Source organism: Dipodomys ordii, unplaced genomic scaffold (genome assembly GCF_000151885.1).
Source record: "Dipodomys ordii isolate 6190 unplaced genomic scaffold, Dord_2.0 Scaffold17, whole genome shotgun sequence".
Taxonomy (NCBI): Eukaryota; Metazoa; Chordata; class Mammalia; order Rodentia; family Heteromyidae; genus Dipodomys; species Dipodomys ordii.
Genome location: NW_012267233.1, coordinates 14,729,683 through 14,741,810, shown reverse-complemented (window position 1 = coordinate 14,741,810; position 12,128 = coordinate 14,729,683). Strand labels below are relative to the sequence as shown.

The 12,128-nt window shown below is 40.3% G+C and overlaps 1 pseudogene; it reads right to left on the bottom strand.

Annotated features, from left to right (window-relative positions):
* Positions 1 to 312: 312 nt before the first annotated feature.
* On the bottom strand, positions 313 to 600 carry LOC105982793 (annotated as a pseudogene).
* Positions 601 to 12,128: the final 11,528 nt, after the last annotated feature.

Below are 12,128 nucleotides of genomic sequence, written 5' to 3'. Positions count from 1 at the left end.
GGTCAGGGGGTTTGAACTCAGGGCCTGGGCACTGTCCCTAAGCTCTTTCATTCAAGGCTAGCACTTTACCACTTTGGCTAGCACTCTACCAGTTTGAGTTATATCTCCATGTCTGGTTTTCTGGTGGTTAATTGGAGATGAGTCTTATGGACTTTCCTGCCCAGACTGGCTTTGTTGTTGTTGTTTTTTCTTATTAGTTTAGTTACCATCAGTTTATTATAAAAGGGAGATATGGAAATTATTTACATGATGAAAGATCTCAGAACTTCCATGGAATGGGCAGCTTCATATGATGCCATTTTAGTGATGGATTCACTCTACATACTTCCCAAGAATGTCACCATCCCTAAATAAGAAATAATCCTCGCCATCTAGAGCTACTTTGGTACCCCCATATTTCACTTTCACACTAACTGGCTGAATCTCTCCACCCTTTCCTTTAGAGCCCGATCCCACAGCCAGTACTGTGGCTTGCAATACTTTTCCTTGAGACTTTTCTGGAAGTATAATGCCTCCTTTGGTTACAGTTTCAGCTGCACTCCTTTCGACCAACACTCGGTCAAACAGCAGAATGAACTTCCTAAATGCTTGTCCAGCCATGACTCTTCATGGTCGCTACTAGGCCTCTGCTACTCAGACGTGACAAAGAATGACCCTTCCTTGCCCTGCCTCCCCCCCCCCCAGATTGGCTTTGAACCATGATTCTCAGATCTCACAGTCTCCTGAGTAGCTAGTATTACAGATGTGAGCCACCAGTGCCCGGTGGCAAAGTCGATTTTATTGGTACATTATCTGAATCTGGATGGTGAATGGTATTAGAACTTGTCACCTGGGAGTGAGAATGAAAGCACTGATTTTAATATGTTCTGTTCATCCAATCATGAATCTGGCACTCAGCATGTTCTCTGTGAGTATACAGCCAGGGTAACTTGGTAAGAAGCAAGAGGGAAATTCACAGTTGGTCTGCTAATAGCAACCTGCACAGGAGCCGCTGAAGATTACATTCATAGTTAGCATCTTATTTATTTATTTAGTTTTTGCAAGGATCATGAAGCCACTTACAGAGTTCATGTTTGAAATTCTTGCCTCAAATTGCTGTTTAAAAAAGGTGCTGTGGCTTGGAATATACACACCTTAGGAAAACATCTTGGAAACTTGGTGTTTTATGATGTAAATGGAACATATTTTTGACTAGTTACAATTTGTATCTTTTCTAACATCATCAAAATAAATCCTACTGGAGCAGGTCTGAGCAGCTGGAAAGGACAAGTGCCCAGGGAGAAAAACGAGGCGATCAGGCCCATAGTGATTCCATGTTAGTTAGAATCCAATTTGCTATTGTTCAAAGGATTAAAAAATGTTTTTGAGACAGTTTCACTATGTAGCCAGATTCATGATTTGTGCCTTTAGCTCCCAAGTGCTGTGATTACAAGTGTGTTCTACTATGCCTGGCTGGATTTTGCATTTTAAACAACAAAACAAACAAGAATCAAGCACAACAAACAAACCTGATGGTGCCTTGCAGGACCCCTGTTAGTTTGAACTTGTACCCATCTCCTCTGTGTTCACAGTGCAGCAAAACCTCATACTCAGCCATGGTCTTCGTACGTGCAGATTTCTAGGGGTGGTAAGAATGATGTGCTAGACGTCTCAAATTTGAATTGTTTTAAAGACTAGCATTTTATTAAAAAATTAAAAAAACACATTATCAAGTCATAATTAATATGTAAAAATGCACATATTTAATGTCTACAACTTAATGAGTAGGCTTCCCTTAAACCAGCACCAGCACCAAGGCTATAAAATATCCATCACCTTTCAAAGTCTCCTACCTGTGATTTCCACTCCTTCATTCATTTTTGTTCTAGTATTGGGATTTGAACTCAGGACTTGGCTTTTTTCCAAGGTTGGCACTCTACTACTTGAGCCACACTTACAGCTTTATGCTGGTTAGTTAGAGCTTAAGAACCTCAGGATTTTTTCTGCCCCAGACTGGCTTTGAACCTCTATCAACAGATCTCAGCCTCCTGAATAGCTATGATTACAGAGTTGAGCCACCAGTGCCTGGCTCATTATGATAATGATGATGATGATGATGATGAATTGTGGTAACAATACCTCTCATTAGTTTTTTTTTCTTTTAGAAAGTTTTAAATGCACACACATTCTACAAAATTATGGCTTGGTAAGTGGTGATATATGGTGTTATATATCGATAGCCTATGTGTTGTGTAAGTACAGTTTTAGAATGTTTACATAATGATAAGATTGCCTAATGATGTGTTTCTCAAAATGTATCCTTGTCTTTAAGTGATGTGTGACTGCATATAATGCAGTGGTGTTAGCTACAGTCACTGTGTTGTGTAGTAGAACTGTAGTATCTGTTTATCTTATAGAACTGAAATGCTGTTCCCTTTGACAATGGCCTTCCCAGGGCCCTTGTGTCCCCTGGCCCCTGCTGCCACTCTCCCTGCTTCTATTAGTTCATCTCTATGAGCCCAAATGATACTTACCTTTTACAGAGATTGATATTTTACCAGTTTTATGCCAGGAAGACGCTAAGGCTTACATTGTTTGCATCTTTCAGGAGAGAGGTAAGCATTCTAATAGCTCTTGTGTATCTCTGAAAAATGGGAGAATATACTTTATTTGCTTTCATCAGAAGAGTGGGTCAAATACCCCAACTGCAATTTCATTTAAGGGTTTAAATTTATTTCCCCATGCCCTCATGCATACCAAATGGCAAACCAATCTCAGCACGTAATCAGTGTCTTTATATATAATTCATGTTTGATATTAAAATATGGATGTATAACAGTCTTGAAGCTCCACAGCCCATCCTTTGTCCCCCCTAACCGTCCCTCCCCCCAACCCTGCCAGCCCTTATTTTGCTCTGGATTTTTGCGATGACCTCTACCCTGCCAGCTTTTTGTGTCTGGCCAGGCCCAAATATGTGTAGCTGAAATATCATGAATTCCAGATGAGTGTGTTCCAAATTTGTGAGCTTATTCTATATGCTTATTAATTCCACTGCCCCACACAGGTGGAAATGTGGTTTTGAGAGATGTTGGACACTGAATTTTCCCCATGCATTGCAAGGATGGAAAAAACATGTGCTAAATAACTCTGAGCTGACCGACTGTAAAAAAATGCTCAATGTAGCGCTCAATAGCTCTTACATTTTTATAATGTCCTGCTTCCCTTTGGTGGTCTCATTAGTAGGTTTCAGTCATTGTACTTTGGGATTCTGTCTAATGGTAGAAGCATGAAGTAATACTGCTTTAAGAGTTCTTAAATGAATTAATACCTGGGAGGTGTTCCTGGCCTTTCCACTCATTAAACAGCATTTCTTTGTCTTTTACCTTATATTAAGTACATTTAAAGAGGACAAAGGAGGTTCTAAAGGGAATTTAAAAAAATGTACTGAGTTAGCTTTAAAACAGCACCTAGTAAATGTCAAATCCTGCCTCTAAGCTTGTGGCAGGAATCTAGGCAGAGGTCTATTTTGCTAAACCAGAAATGAAGAGCCCCACCTGGAACACCACAGATGGAGCTACCTACATGGGAAGAAAGTAAAGTGCATAAAGCAACAGGACCCAGGCCAGCCTCAGGACAAATGGTAGGCTAAAGTGGCTTTAAAAAATAGTTTAAGGAAAGTGCATTTGACCTTTTGCCTTATGAATTCCAAGTCCCTGTTATTTGTTTTCAGGCTGCCATTTCTTTTTAGATTGCTACTTCAGAATAATGGTTCTGGGTCAGAGGTCTTACCTTTTACTCTGGACTAGCTATGTAAATGGGTTGTGTTCATCTTTGTGGTTTCCTTGTCTGGGTAAGTTGGGATGGCAGTTACATTGCCATCTGTCCCATTGTAACGTGGATTAAGTGAATCCTGACAACGTATTTAAATAGTATGAGGCCTGGATAGGATACTGCTAATTTATGGGTACATCCCTCTCTTTTATTTTTATTTTTATTCATTTATTTATTTTTTGGTCATGGGATTTGAACCCAGGGCCGAGGAGCTGTCCCTGCGGTCATTTTGCTCAGGGCTAGTACTCTACCACTTTGAGCCACAATATCATTCCTTTTAGTTTTGCCAGCCCTGGGCTTGGGCTCTGTTTCTGAGTTAATTTTCCTCAAGGTAGTGCTCTACTTACTACTTGAGTCACAGCGCCACTTCCAGCTTTCTCTGAGTAGTTTATTACAGATAAAAGTCTCATGGACTTTCCTGCCCAGGCTGGCTTCCAACTGAGATCCTCAGATCTCAGCCTCCTGAGTTGCTAGGATTACAGGCATGAGCCACTAGTGCCTGGCCAAGTATATTCCATTCTATGATACTATTTCTTTAAAAAAAATTAAAAGGTAATACATAATCATAGATGATAGGTTCTTGGGGTTTGGTGGCCTCATGTATACAATGCGTAATGATTAAATCATGGTAATTAATGTTTCTTTTTAAACACTTATTATTTTTTTGTTGGGAAACTGAACTTTTTCATTTTATGGTGCCAGGACTGGAGATTGAGCTCAGGGCCTTACATTCTTGCTTAACTTTTTCTCTCAAGGTTGGTTCTCTGCCCTTAGCTCACACCATTTTTAGAAAAATAAGTTTTTTTATTGTGAAAATACTGTATACCATGGTATAACTCTTGTTTTCACTGAATTTGATGTTGGTATAATTTGAGGAGGGGAAGGGAAAAAAACAAATTGTTTAAATAGGGATACAGGTGGACCCATTGCAACAATGAGATGTACAAGACTTTATGTTGAAAAACGAACTTTACAACTTTAGCGCTGGAGGGGGGGGACAGGGAGTTGGGGGGGAAATGGGAGGTGGGATGAGGGAGAGATAGGAAAGGATGGTAAGGGGAAACAAAGAAGGAGGCAACAATGCGTGATAAGAAATGTACTCATCTGCCAGGCGCCGATGGCTCATGCCTATAATCCTAGCTACTCAGGAGGCTGAGATCTGAGGATCACAGTTCAAAGCCAGCCCCGGCAGGAAAGTCTGTGAGACTCTTATCTCCAATAAACCACTAGAAAACCGGAAGTGGCGCTCTAGCTCAAGTAGCAGAGCGCTTGCCTTGAGCTGAAGAGCTGAGGGACAGCGCCTAAGCCCAGAGTTCAAAACCCACAACCAACAAAAAAAAAGTACTCATTACCTTGCTCATGTAATTGTAATCCCTCTGTACGGTATTTTCACAATTAAAATAAATAAATAATAAAAAATGAAAATACCGTACAGAGGGGTTATAGTTACATGATCAAAGTACTGAGTACATTTCTTATCAAGCATTGTTGCCTCCTCCTTTGTTTTTCCCCTACCATCCCTTCCCTCCCACCTCCTCAATGACTCCTCTCCCCTACCCTAAATTGTAAAGTTCGTTTTTTTTGACATAACATCTTGTACATCTCAGTGTTGTAATGGGTCCACCTGTATCCCTATTTAAACAATTTGTTTTTTCCCTTCCCCTCCACAAATTATACCAACATCAAATACATTGAAAATAGGGGTTATACCATGGGGCAGGAACATACAAAGCAACAAAAAAAAATCACATGGTACCTTATAAATACGTTAGAAACAATAGCAAGAAAGGAAAAAAAAAAACACTTGTGTCCCTATCTTTGGGTTCATTTCGCTTAACATCATCTATCTGACCTTTCTGCTTGTCCCAGACATATACTAGTTATTGCAAATAAGGGAAACCATGGGACCTATGTTTCTTTGGGCCTGGATTACTTTACTTAATATAATTTTTTCCAAGTCTTTCCATTCTTTCTGATGGAGGCATAGAATTCCATTCTATCTATCTATCTTTCTTTCTATCTATCTATCTATCTATCTATCTATCTATCTATCTATCTATCTATCTAATCTATCACATTTTCTTGATCCATTCATCTACTGAGGGGCATCTGGGTTGGTTCCATATCTTAGTTATGGTAAATAAGGCTACAATAAACATAGCTGTGCTGGTGAGCTCACACATTTGAGCTCGCATGTCCACTTCTGTGTTTTTGCTGGTTAATTGTAGATAATTTTCTGCCCATGCTGGCTTCAAACCTCAGTCTTCAGATCTCAGCCTCCTGACTAGCTAGGATTACACGAAACACTGGTAACTTTGAACTTTTTCTTCTTGTTTTATATAAAAAGTTTAAGAAATTATTGTAAGCTATGGCACTCTATTGTGTTACACAATATTAGAACTTGTTTCTCTAATGTAAGTGTATTTTGGTGCCTGTTATCCAATCCCTAACTTTCTGGCCTCTTTTCCCTACACTTCCTTGCCTCTAATGATCATTGTTCTACTTTCCACGTCAATAAGATTTACATTTTTTTTCTAATCTGAGAGCATACAGTATTTGTGTCTGGCTTATTTTGCTTAACATAATGTTACCCAGCTCCATATTTGTGCTCTAGACTAGAGGGAAGTGATATAATTTCAAAGTGATTGAACACCATATATCTCATTTGATTCTTTTCACCAATGAATAGAAAGTTAGTTAGCCAGGACAGGTATTACTAACTCTCTATATTAGTCAGTATAAGGTAGATTGAAGTAACATATAAGTCTCGCAAACTTTAGGGCTTAATTCAACCAATGCTTATTCCTTTCTCGTAAAACAATCCAAGGGTAGCTTTTCTTCTTCAATCCCAGAAGGTAATTCTGGAATATATTTTCTGTCCTTGCCATCTTTTTGTATGTGGACATTCAAGTCTTCTTCATTACTCACTGGTAGCTGTTGGGAATAGAAAAAGAGGTGCATCAACTTGTTGACCTGAACACATATCACTTCTGCTCATATTCTGTTGGTGATAAATGACAGTCACAGAGTCATCATACTGAATTACTCAGAACACAAGGATGGCTATGATGGCTATGTATGCCTAGGAAGAACAGATTTATGGTGAATGTCTAACAGGCTCTGTTGCATACCATGCACACATAATATATGAAAATGAGCTCCAGGGAAGCTAAACTGTGGTGTTGGCATTTGTATCTATTCTCCAACACATCAGGGCACAATGTAAATCTTAGCTAGAATTGTAGTTGGGAGTGAACAAGAGGGCAGACAGAACTAAAGTAATAGAGGGGGCTGTGGTTTGAGTATAGCCCTTGGAATTCACTTGTTGGAAACATAATCCCCAATGTCATATGTTAATGGTATTTAGAGATGGAGCCTCTGGGAGAAGTCAGGATTAGATGAGGTCATGGGGTGAGGCTCCCCCCCATAGCATTGGCAGCTTTATAAGAAGAGAAAGAGAAGCCCCAGCTAGTGCATTTGCTCTGTCTTGTCATATGTTGTCTTCTGTCATGTTACGATGTAGCAAGAAAGTGCTGGTGTTGGTACCATGCATTTGAGTTTCCCCAGCCCAACTATGACTTCAGCAAACCTCTGTTGCTTTCAATAAATTACCTAATCTGTGGTGGTCAGTTATAGCAACAGAAGGTGAACTGAGAACTGAGGGCTAGCCTTGACAATTGGGGCCTGGGAATATCACCAGACAGGGCCCATGGGCCACAGCTTTATTTAGGACTGGAGTTTAACTTTTGTTTTGCTCTATTAGCCCTGGCTCAGAGGATTTGAATCTGCACTGAGATAGAACAATGGTACCTCTCCAGCTGCTATTGTGGCAGGCATGCTGGCTGCAGGCTGGAGGAGAAAACCTTGAATCAATTTGTCTCGTGGAGGCCAACGGGTTGGCTGCCTGCCTTTCACAACTTGTTAAAATGAACACTTAGACTCTGGGGGGTAAAGCCAGAGCTGGGGGGTGATTCTTGTCCTGTGATCCTCTGCTTGTTTGGGGTGGGGGTTGAGGGGGGGAGAATGTCAGTGTTACAGCTGTGAGATGGAGAGGGCTAATGCTGACTCTTCCATTCTTCTTCTCTGGAAATGCTTTCAAAAAGCTACATTTGAAAATTGCTGGAATTTCACCCAGATTCTTTCTCTCCCAGCCAAACTCAAATGCTCTCCCAAAGTCATTCCTTGGGACAAACTCTTCAACAGTTGATGGCTCCTCCTCTTCTATGAGGGGTGCTTAATACACAGGTCACATAGCTTCAGACCTGCTATGGAATGGGCTTCCCCTCTACCCTGGCCAATGTCCCTGTTGGACCAGCCAACAAATTTTATTTCACTTAACATGAAAGTTGGTTGAAGTTTACCAGGAGACATGTTTTTGTTTCTTTAATAAATAAAAGTAAGGACCCTGTACAAGAATAAAAGTAAAAGTTTCTCCCTTGAGGGTTTTTTTTTTCTGGCTTCCAAAAATAGTCCCAAGCTCAGACAAGGTCAGCGCAGCCAGAATTTCCATGGAAAGCTCCACCAGTAAGGAAGAGGCGGTGCCGGTGCGTATACAAACAGGCCACGGTCCTCTTCCCCCACCCCTTCCTGTCTCAGTCACCGGCAGCTTAGAAAACAGGGTTTTGAAATTGTGTTCATTTTCCAGGTTGCAATGAAGTTCATATCAGCAGCAGCATTATTTCTTTGTCACTGAATCCAATTTGGGGCCTTGGGGAGGCTGAGGGAATGGCTAGTGGCTTGGAGTGGGAAATTTGTCCATGCAGGTGGGTGACAACCATATTTCTTGAGAGAGTGAGAGGAGGGGTGGGGAGGGATGTGCACTTAAGTACATTAGATGTTTTATAAAGTCTATTTTAAGCTGGGTGCTGGTGGTTCATGCCTGTAATCCTAGCTACTCAGGAGGCTGAGATCTGAGGATCTCAGTTCAAAGAAAGAAGCCAGCCAGGGCAGGAAAGTCCCTGTGAGACTCTTATCTCCAATTAACCACCAGGAAACCAGAAGTGGTGCTGTGGCTCCAAGTGGTAGAGTGCTAGCCTTGAATGAAAGACTTCAAGGACAATGCCCACTCCCTGAGTTCAAGCCCTATGTCTGACCAAAACAAAGATGTATTTTAAAGTAGCTTTCTCTACTTAACATGGCAAAGATGAGGTAGTCAATAACAAGAAACTGCCTTCCGATCTTTCTTGCTAGAGATCCTGATGTCCAGGCTTTTCTCTATTCTCAGAGGGCTGGTCCAAGTGATAGCATATTTGGGCTGTTCATCTTGACCACTGACAGCCAGGGACATGTTGTGCTCCTGGAGCAAAGCTGTCTAAAGTTCCAGCATGTATCTGCCCAGTGTACTTTACTGAACTGTGTCAGTTCAGAATGCAGGGAGTTTAATTATACACACTATCTATTAGGGTTTCAGGAAAGCTATTAGAAATGTGAGGAAATAAAAAAAATATGAGAAAATAAATACAAAAACTGGCCACAATGGTTTGCTTGTCTCTAGAGAGAGGTAAGTAGCACCTTATTAGTTGCTATGGCTCAAACAAAACTGGAAGGTATAAAACTGGACATTTCAGGAAAGCAGATAAAAGATAAGTTTCTTAAAAGATTGGGAACAGAGTGAAGGTGGTGGTGTCTTTGATTATTAAAATTCGGCTTTGTTTGAGGAAGAGTGCATAGTTGCTAGATCATTTTGTCAGGCAAAATAAGCCAGACTTGGGAAGACAAATAGTGCATGTCTTCTCTCATATGTGAAATGTAAATTTTTTTAAAAAAGATCTAAAGGTAAAATGGGACCTATTTTGGAAAAGGAAAGAGAATAGTGGAGAGCGGAAAGGAAAAACAAGAGAGGGTAATGGATAAATATGGTCAAAGTACATTATATCCATGTATAAATATAATAGAACTCATTATTTTAGATGACTCATACATACTAAGAAAAATATGGTAGAAGACAGAGGTCTTCAGACATAGAGGTAACTACATCAGATAGGAAAAAGTCAGATGGGTTTTACAAAACACATTTTTATAAATGAAACTGTTCTTTCCCTAACTCAAAATGGGCTTTGGTATTGGTTATGGTAGTGCAGATCTGTAATTCCAGAACTCAGAAGGCAGAGGTAGTAAGAATGTGAGAATAAAGTGGCCCTTGATTATATAGCAAGCCTCTGTCTTAAAACCCACATTCCAAAAATAGGGTGGGAAGTTGTGGAGGCCAAGTGAGAGGCCAAAATTCTTGTGTGAATACCTTGAACTGAGCAAAAGAAGCAAATACCAAGACTTATCTTGAATTTTTTCGTGTACTCTAACTGTGGGTGGGGGTGGGAGTTAGGGGGATGAGTAATCAATTCAGAATATTCAGGCAGTTGGATTATATACATTACCTTTTTTGAGAGACTTATAAAAGTACTCCTCCTTTTAAAAGTCAGCAGAAGTAAGCTGGAATGGACAGTGATATCCATTTTATTTTATCTTCTACCATTCTGTGGGCCAATAATCAGGACAACCAGGGGCTTTTTAGGAATACTTGGTGTGCTGCTTGGGAAGGGATGCTGAGTGAATGCTATCCTTCTTTCCCCACAACAAGGGAGAGGTTGGGTTAGGCTCTTCACCTAGAAATGCTAGTTCAGCAAGACTGAAGTGATCCCTAGTTGTTCTAGGGATCTAGGTTAACTCAGTTGCTCTACCTAGTGGGTGATTGACTTTTGAAAGTATGAGATTGAGATGTCATCTTATTTCCTTTGATTATTCTGCTTAGAATGTAGGAAAGTTTATTAATTATGAAGACTAATGGAAAACATCAAGAGTCTTCACATAAATAGTTTGAAGTGGACCTCTTGGTCACCTAAAATTTTCAAACCAAACTACAATCACAGTTACTTAGATCATTTTTCTTAACAGCTCTCTTAGAAAGAACTCATGCATTGTAAAGGCAAATTGCACTTAGATCAACTTGTGTGTGTGTGTGTGTGTGTGTGTGTGTGTGTGTTTACTTTTGGCATGCTAAGATTCTGTGAAATCTTCATTTTTAAAAATTGCTTCTACTCTTGATCACCTTTTTTGTTCAACTATAGGAACAAACTTAAAAAACTTAAAAGAGACAGTTTTAGCTCATATGTTTTAGCTCCCAACCCTTCAGATATTTGATTTGCTGAAAGGGTATAGTGTCACTAAGAAATGCTTGTCTGATTAAAATGTTAAAAGAAATATTTTACTGCAAATGTACAAGTCAAGTCTACTTGTGAACTCATATCTTTGCAATGGGAAAACATCTGAGTAAATGGTAAAAAAAGAAGATCAATTTATAAAAGGGATTGTTTATAAAGGGGACTTCAAATTCTCAAATGTTAGCAAACCCCCAGCAATGCTTCACTTAAAGAATCACGTCCTCCCTTTGTAGCTGTCAATCACAGGAACACGAATTTGAATAAATCCGTCCTCACCACGTGCTGTGTTTTTCACGACTGAGTCTGCAGACTGCCTGTTTGCCTCTTGCTGTCATCTTTCAGGTGATAGAGAAGAGCTGAGGCAAACAGTCCCAAGGAGGAAGTTTCTTTCCTTTCCTAGTGACAATTTCCATTGTCTTCAGGTTGGTATGCCAGCATCTTCTGTAATCACAGTGATGAGCTGCTGCATGCCTTATAGGATGCCTCGGGATCACTCCTAATTTAAGGCGATGAAATAATCCAGATGGTAGAGAGATGTCTTCCAGCTCAAGGTGATACGGTGTGGGTAGAAATGTTTCGCGTGTGTTCCTGATCAGTTCATGTGAAGGTGAGGTGAAGAGGTGAGGTACAGTGGGAGGTTATAGTGATTGGGGGTATTGCTCTTGGAAGCGGTTGATAGAGTTCTCTTACGATTCTCATTGCTTCTCTTCAGAGTGTTGTTATTAAAGATCAACATTAGGACTTTTTCCCTGGTCTCATCATGGGATCTCTCCCTTTTGCATGGGTTCCCGCTGCAATGCCATTTTCTACGTGACACAAGCACGAATGCTGGTACCCTATCCGTGAACCTCTAAAACGATGAGCTAGTACCCAGTCTCAGGTCTTTTTTTTGTTGTTGTTGTTATGGAAGGCACAACAGAAGCTTTGTATGAGGGATGCAAAATGGACTAATATCCTTGCTTGGGTTGCTTAAACATTTCTCAGGATTTTAACTACTTCTTTCCTGAACAACTACTGCCTGGGGTCTCTTCATCACCTTCCTTTGGCCCCTGTTCGTCTCTTGTTGTAGTCTCTCCTTTTCTAGCCATGTCTGTTTCCACTGGAGTTCAGTCAAAAATAAGCATGTGTCCAGTGCCACATTTGACCTAATTACCTTCTCTG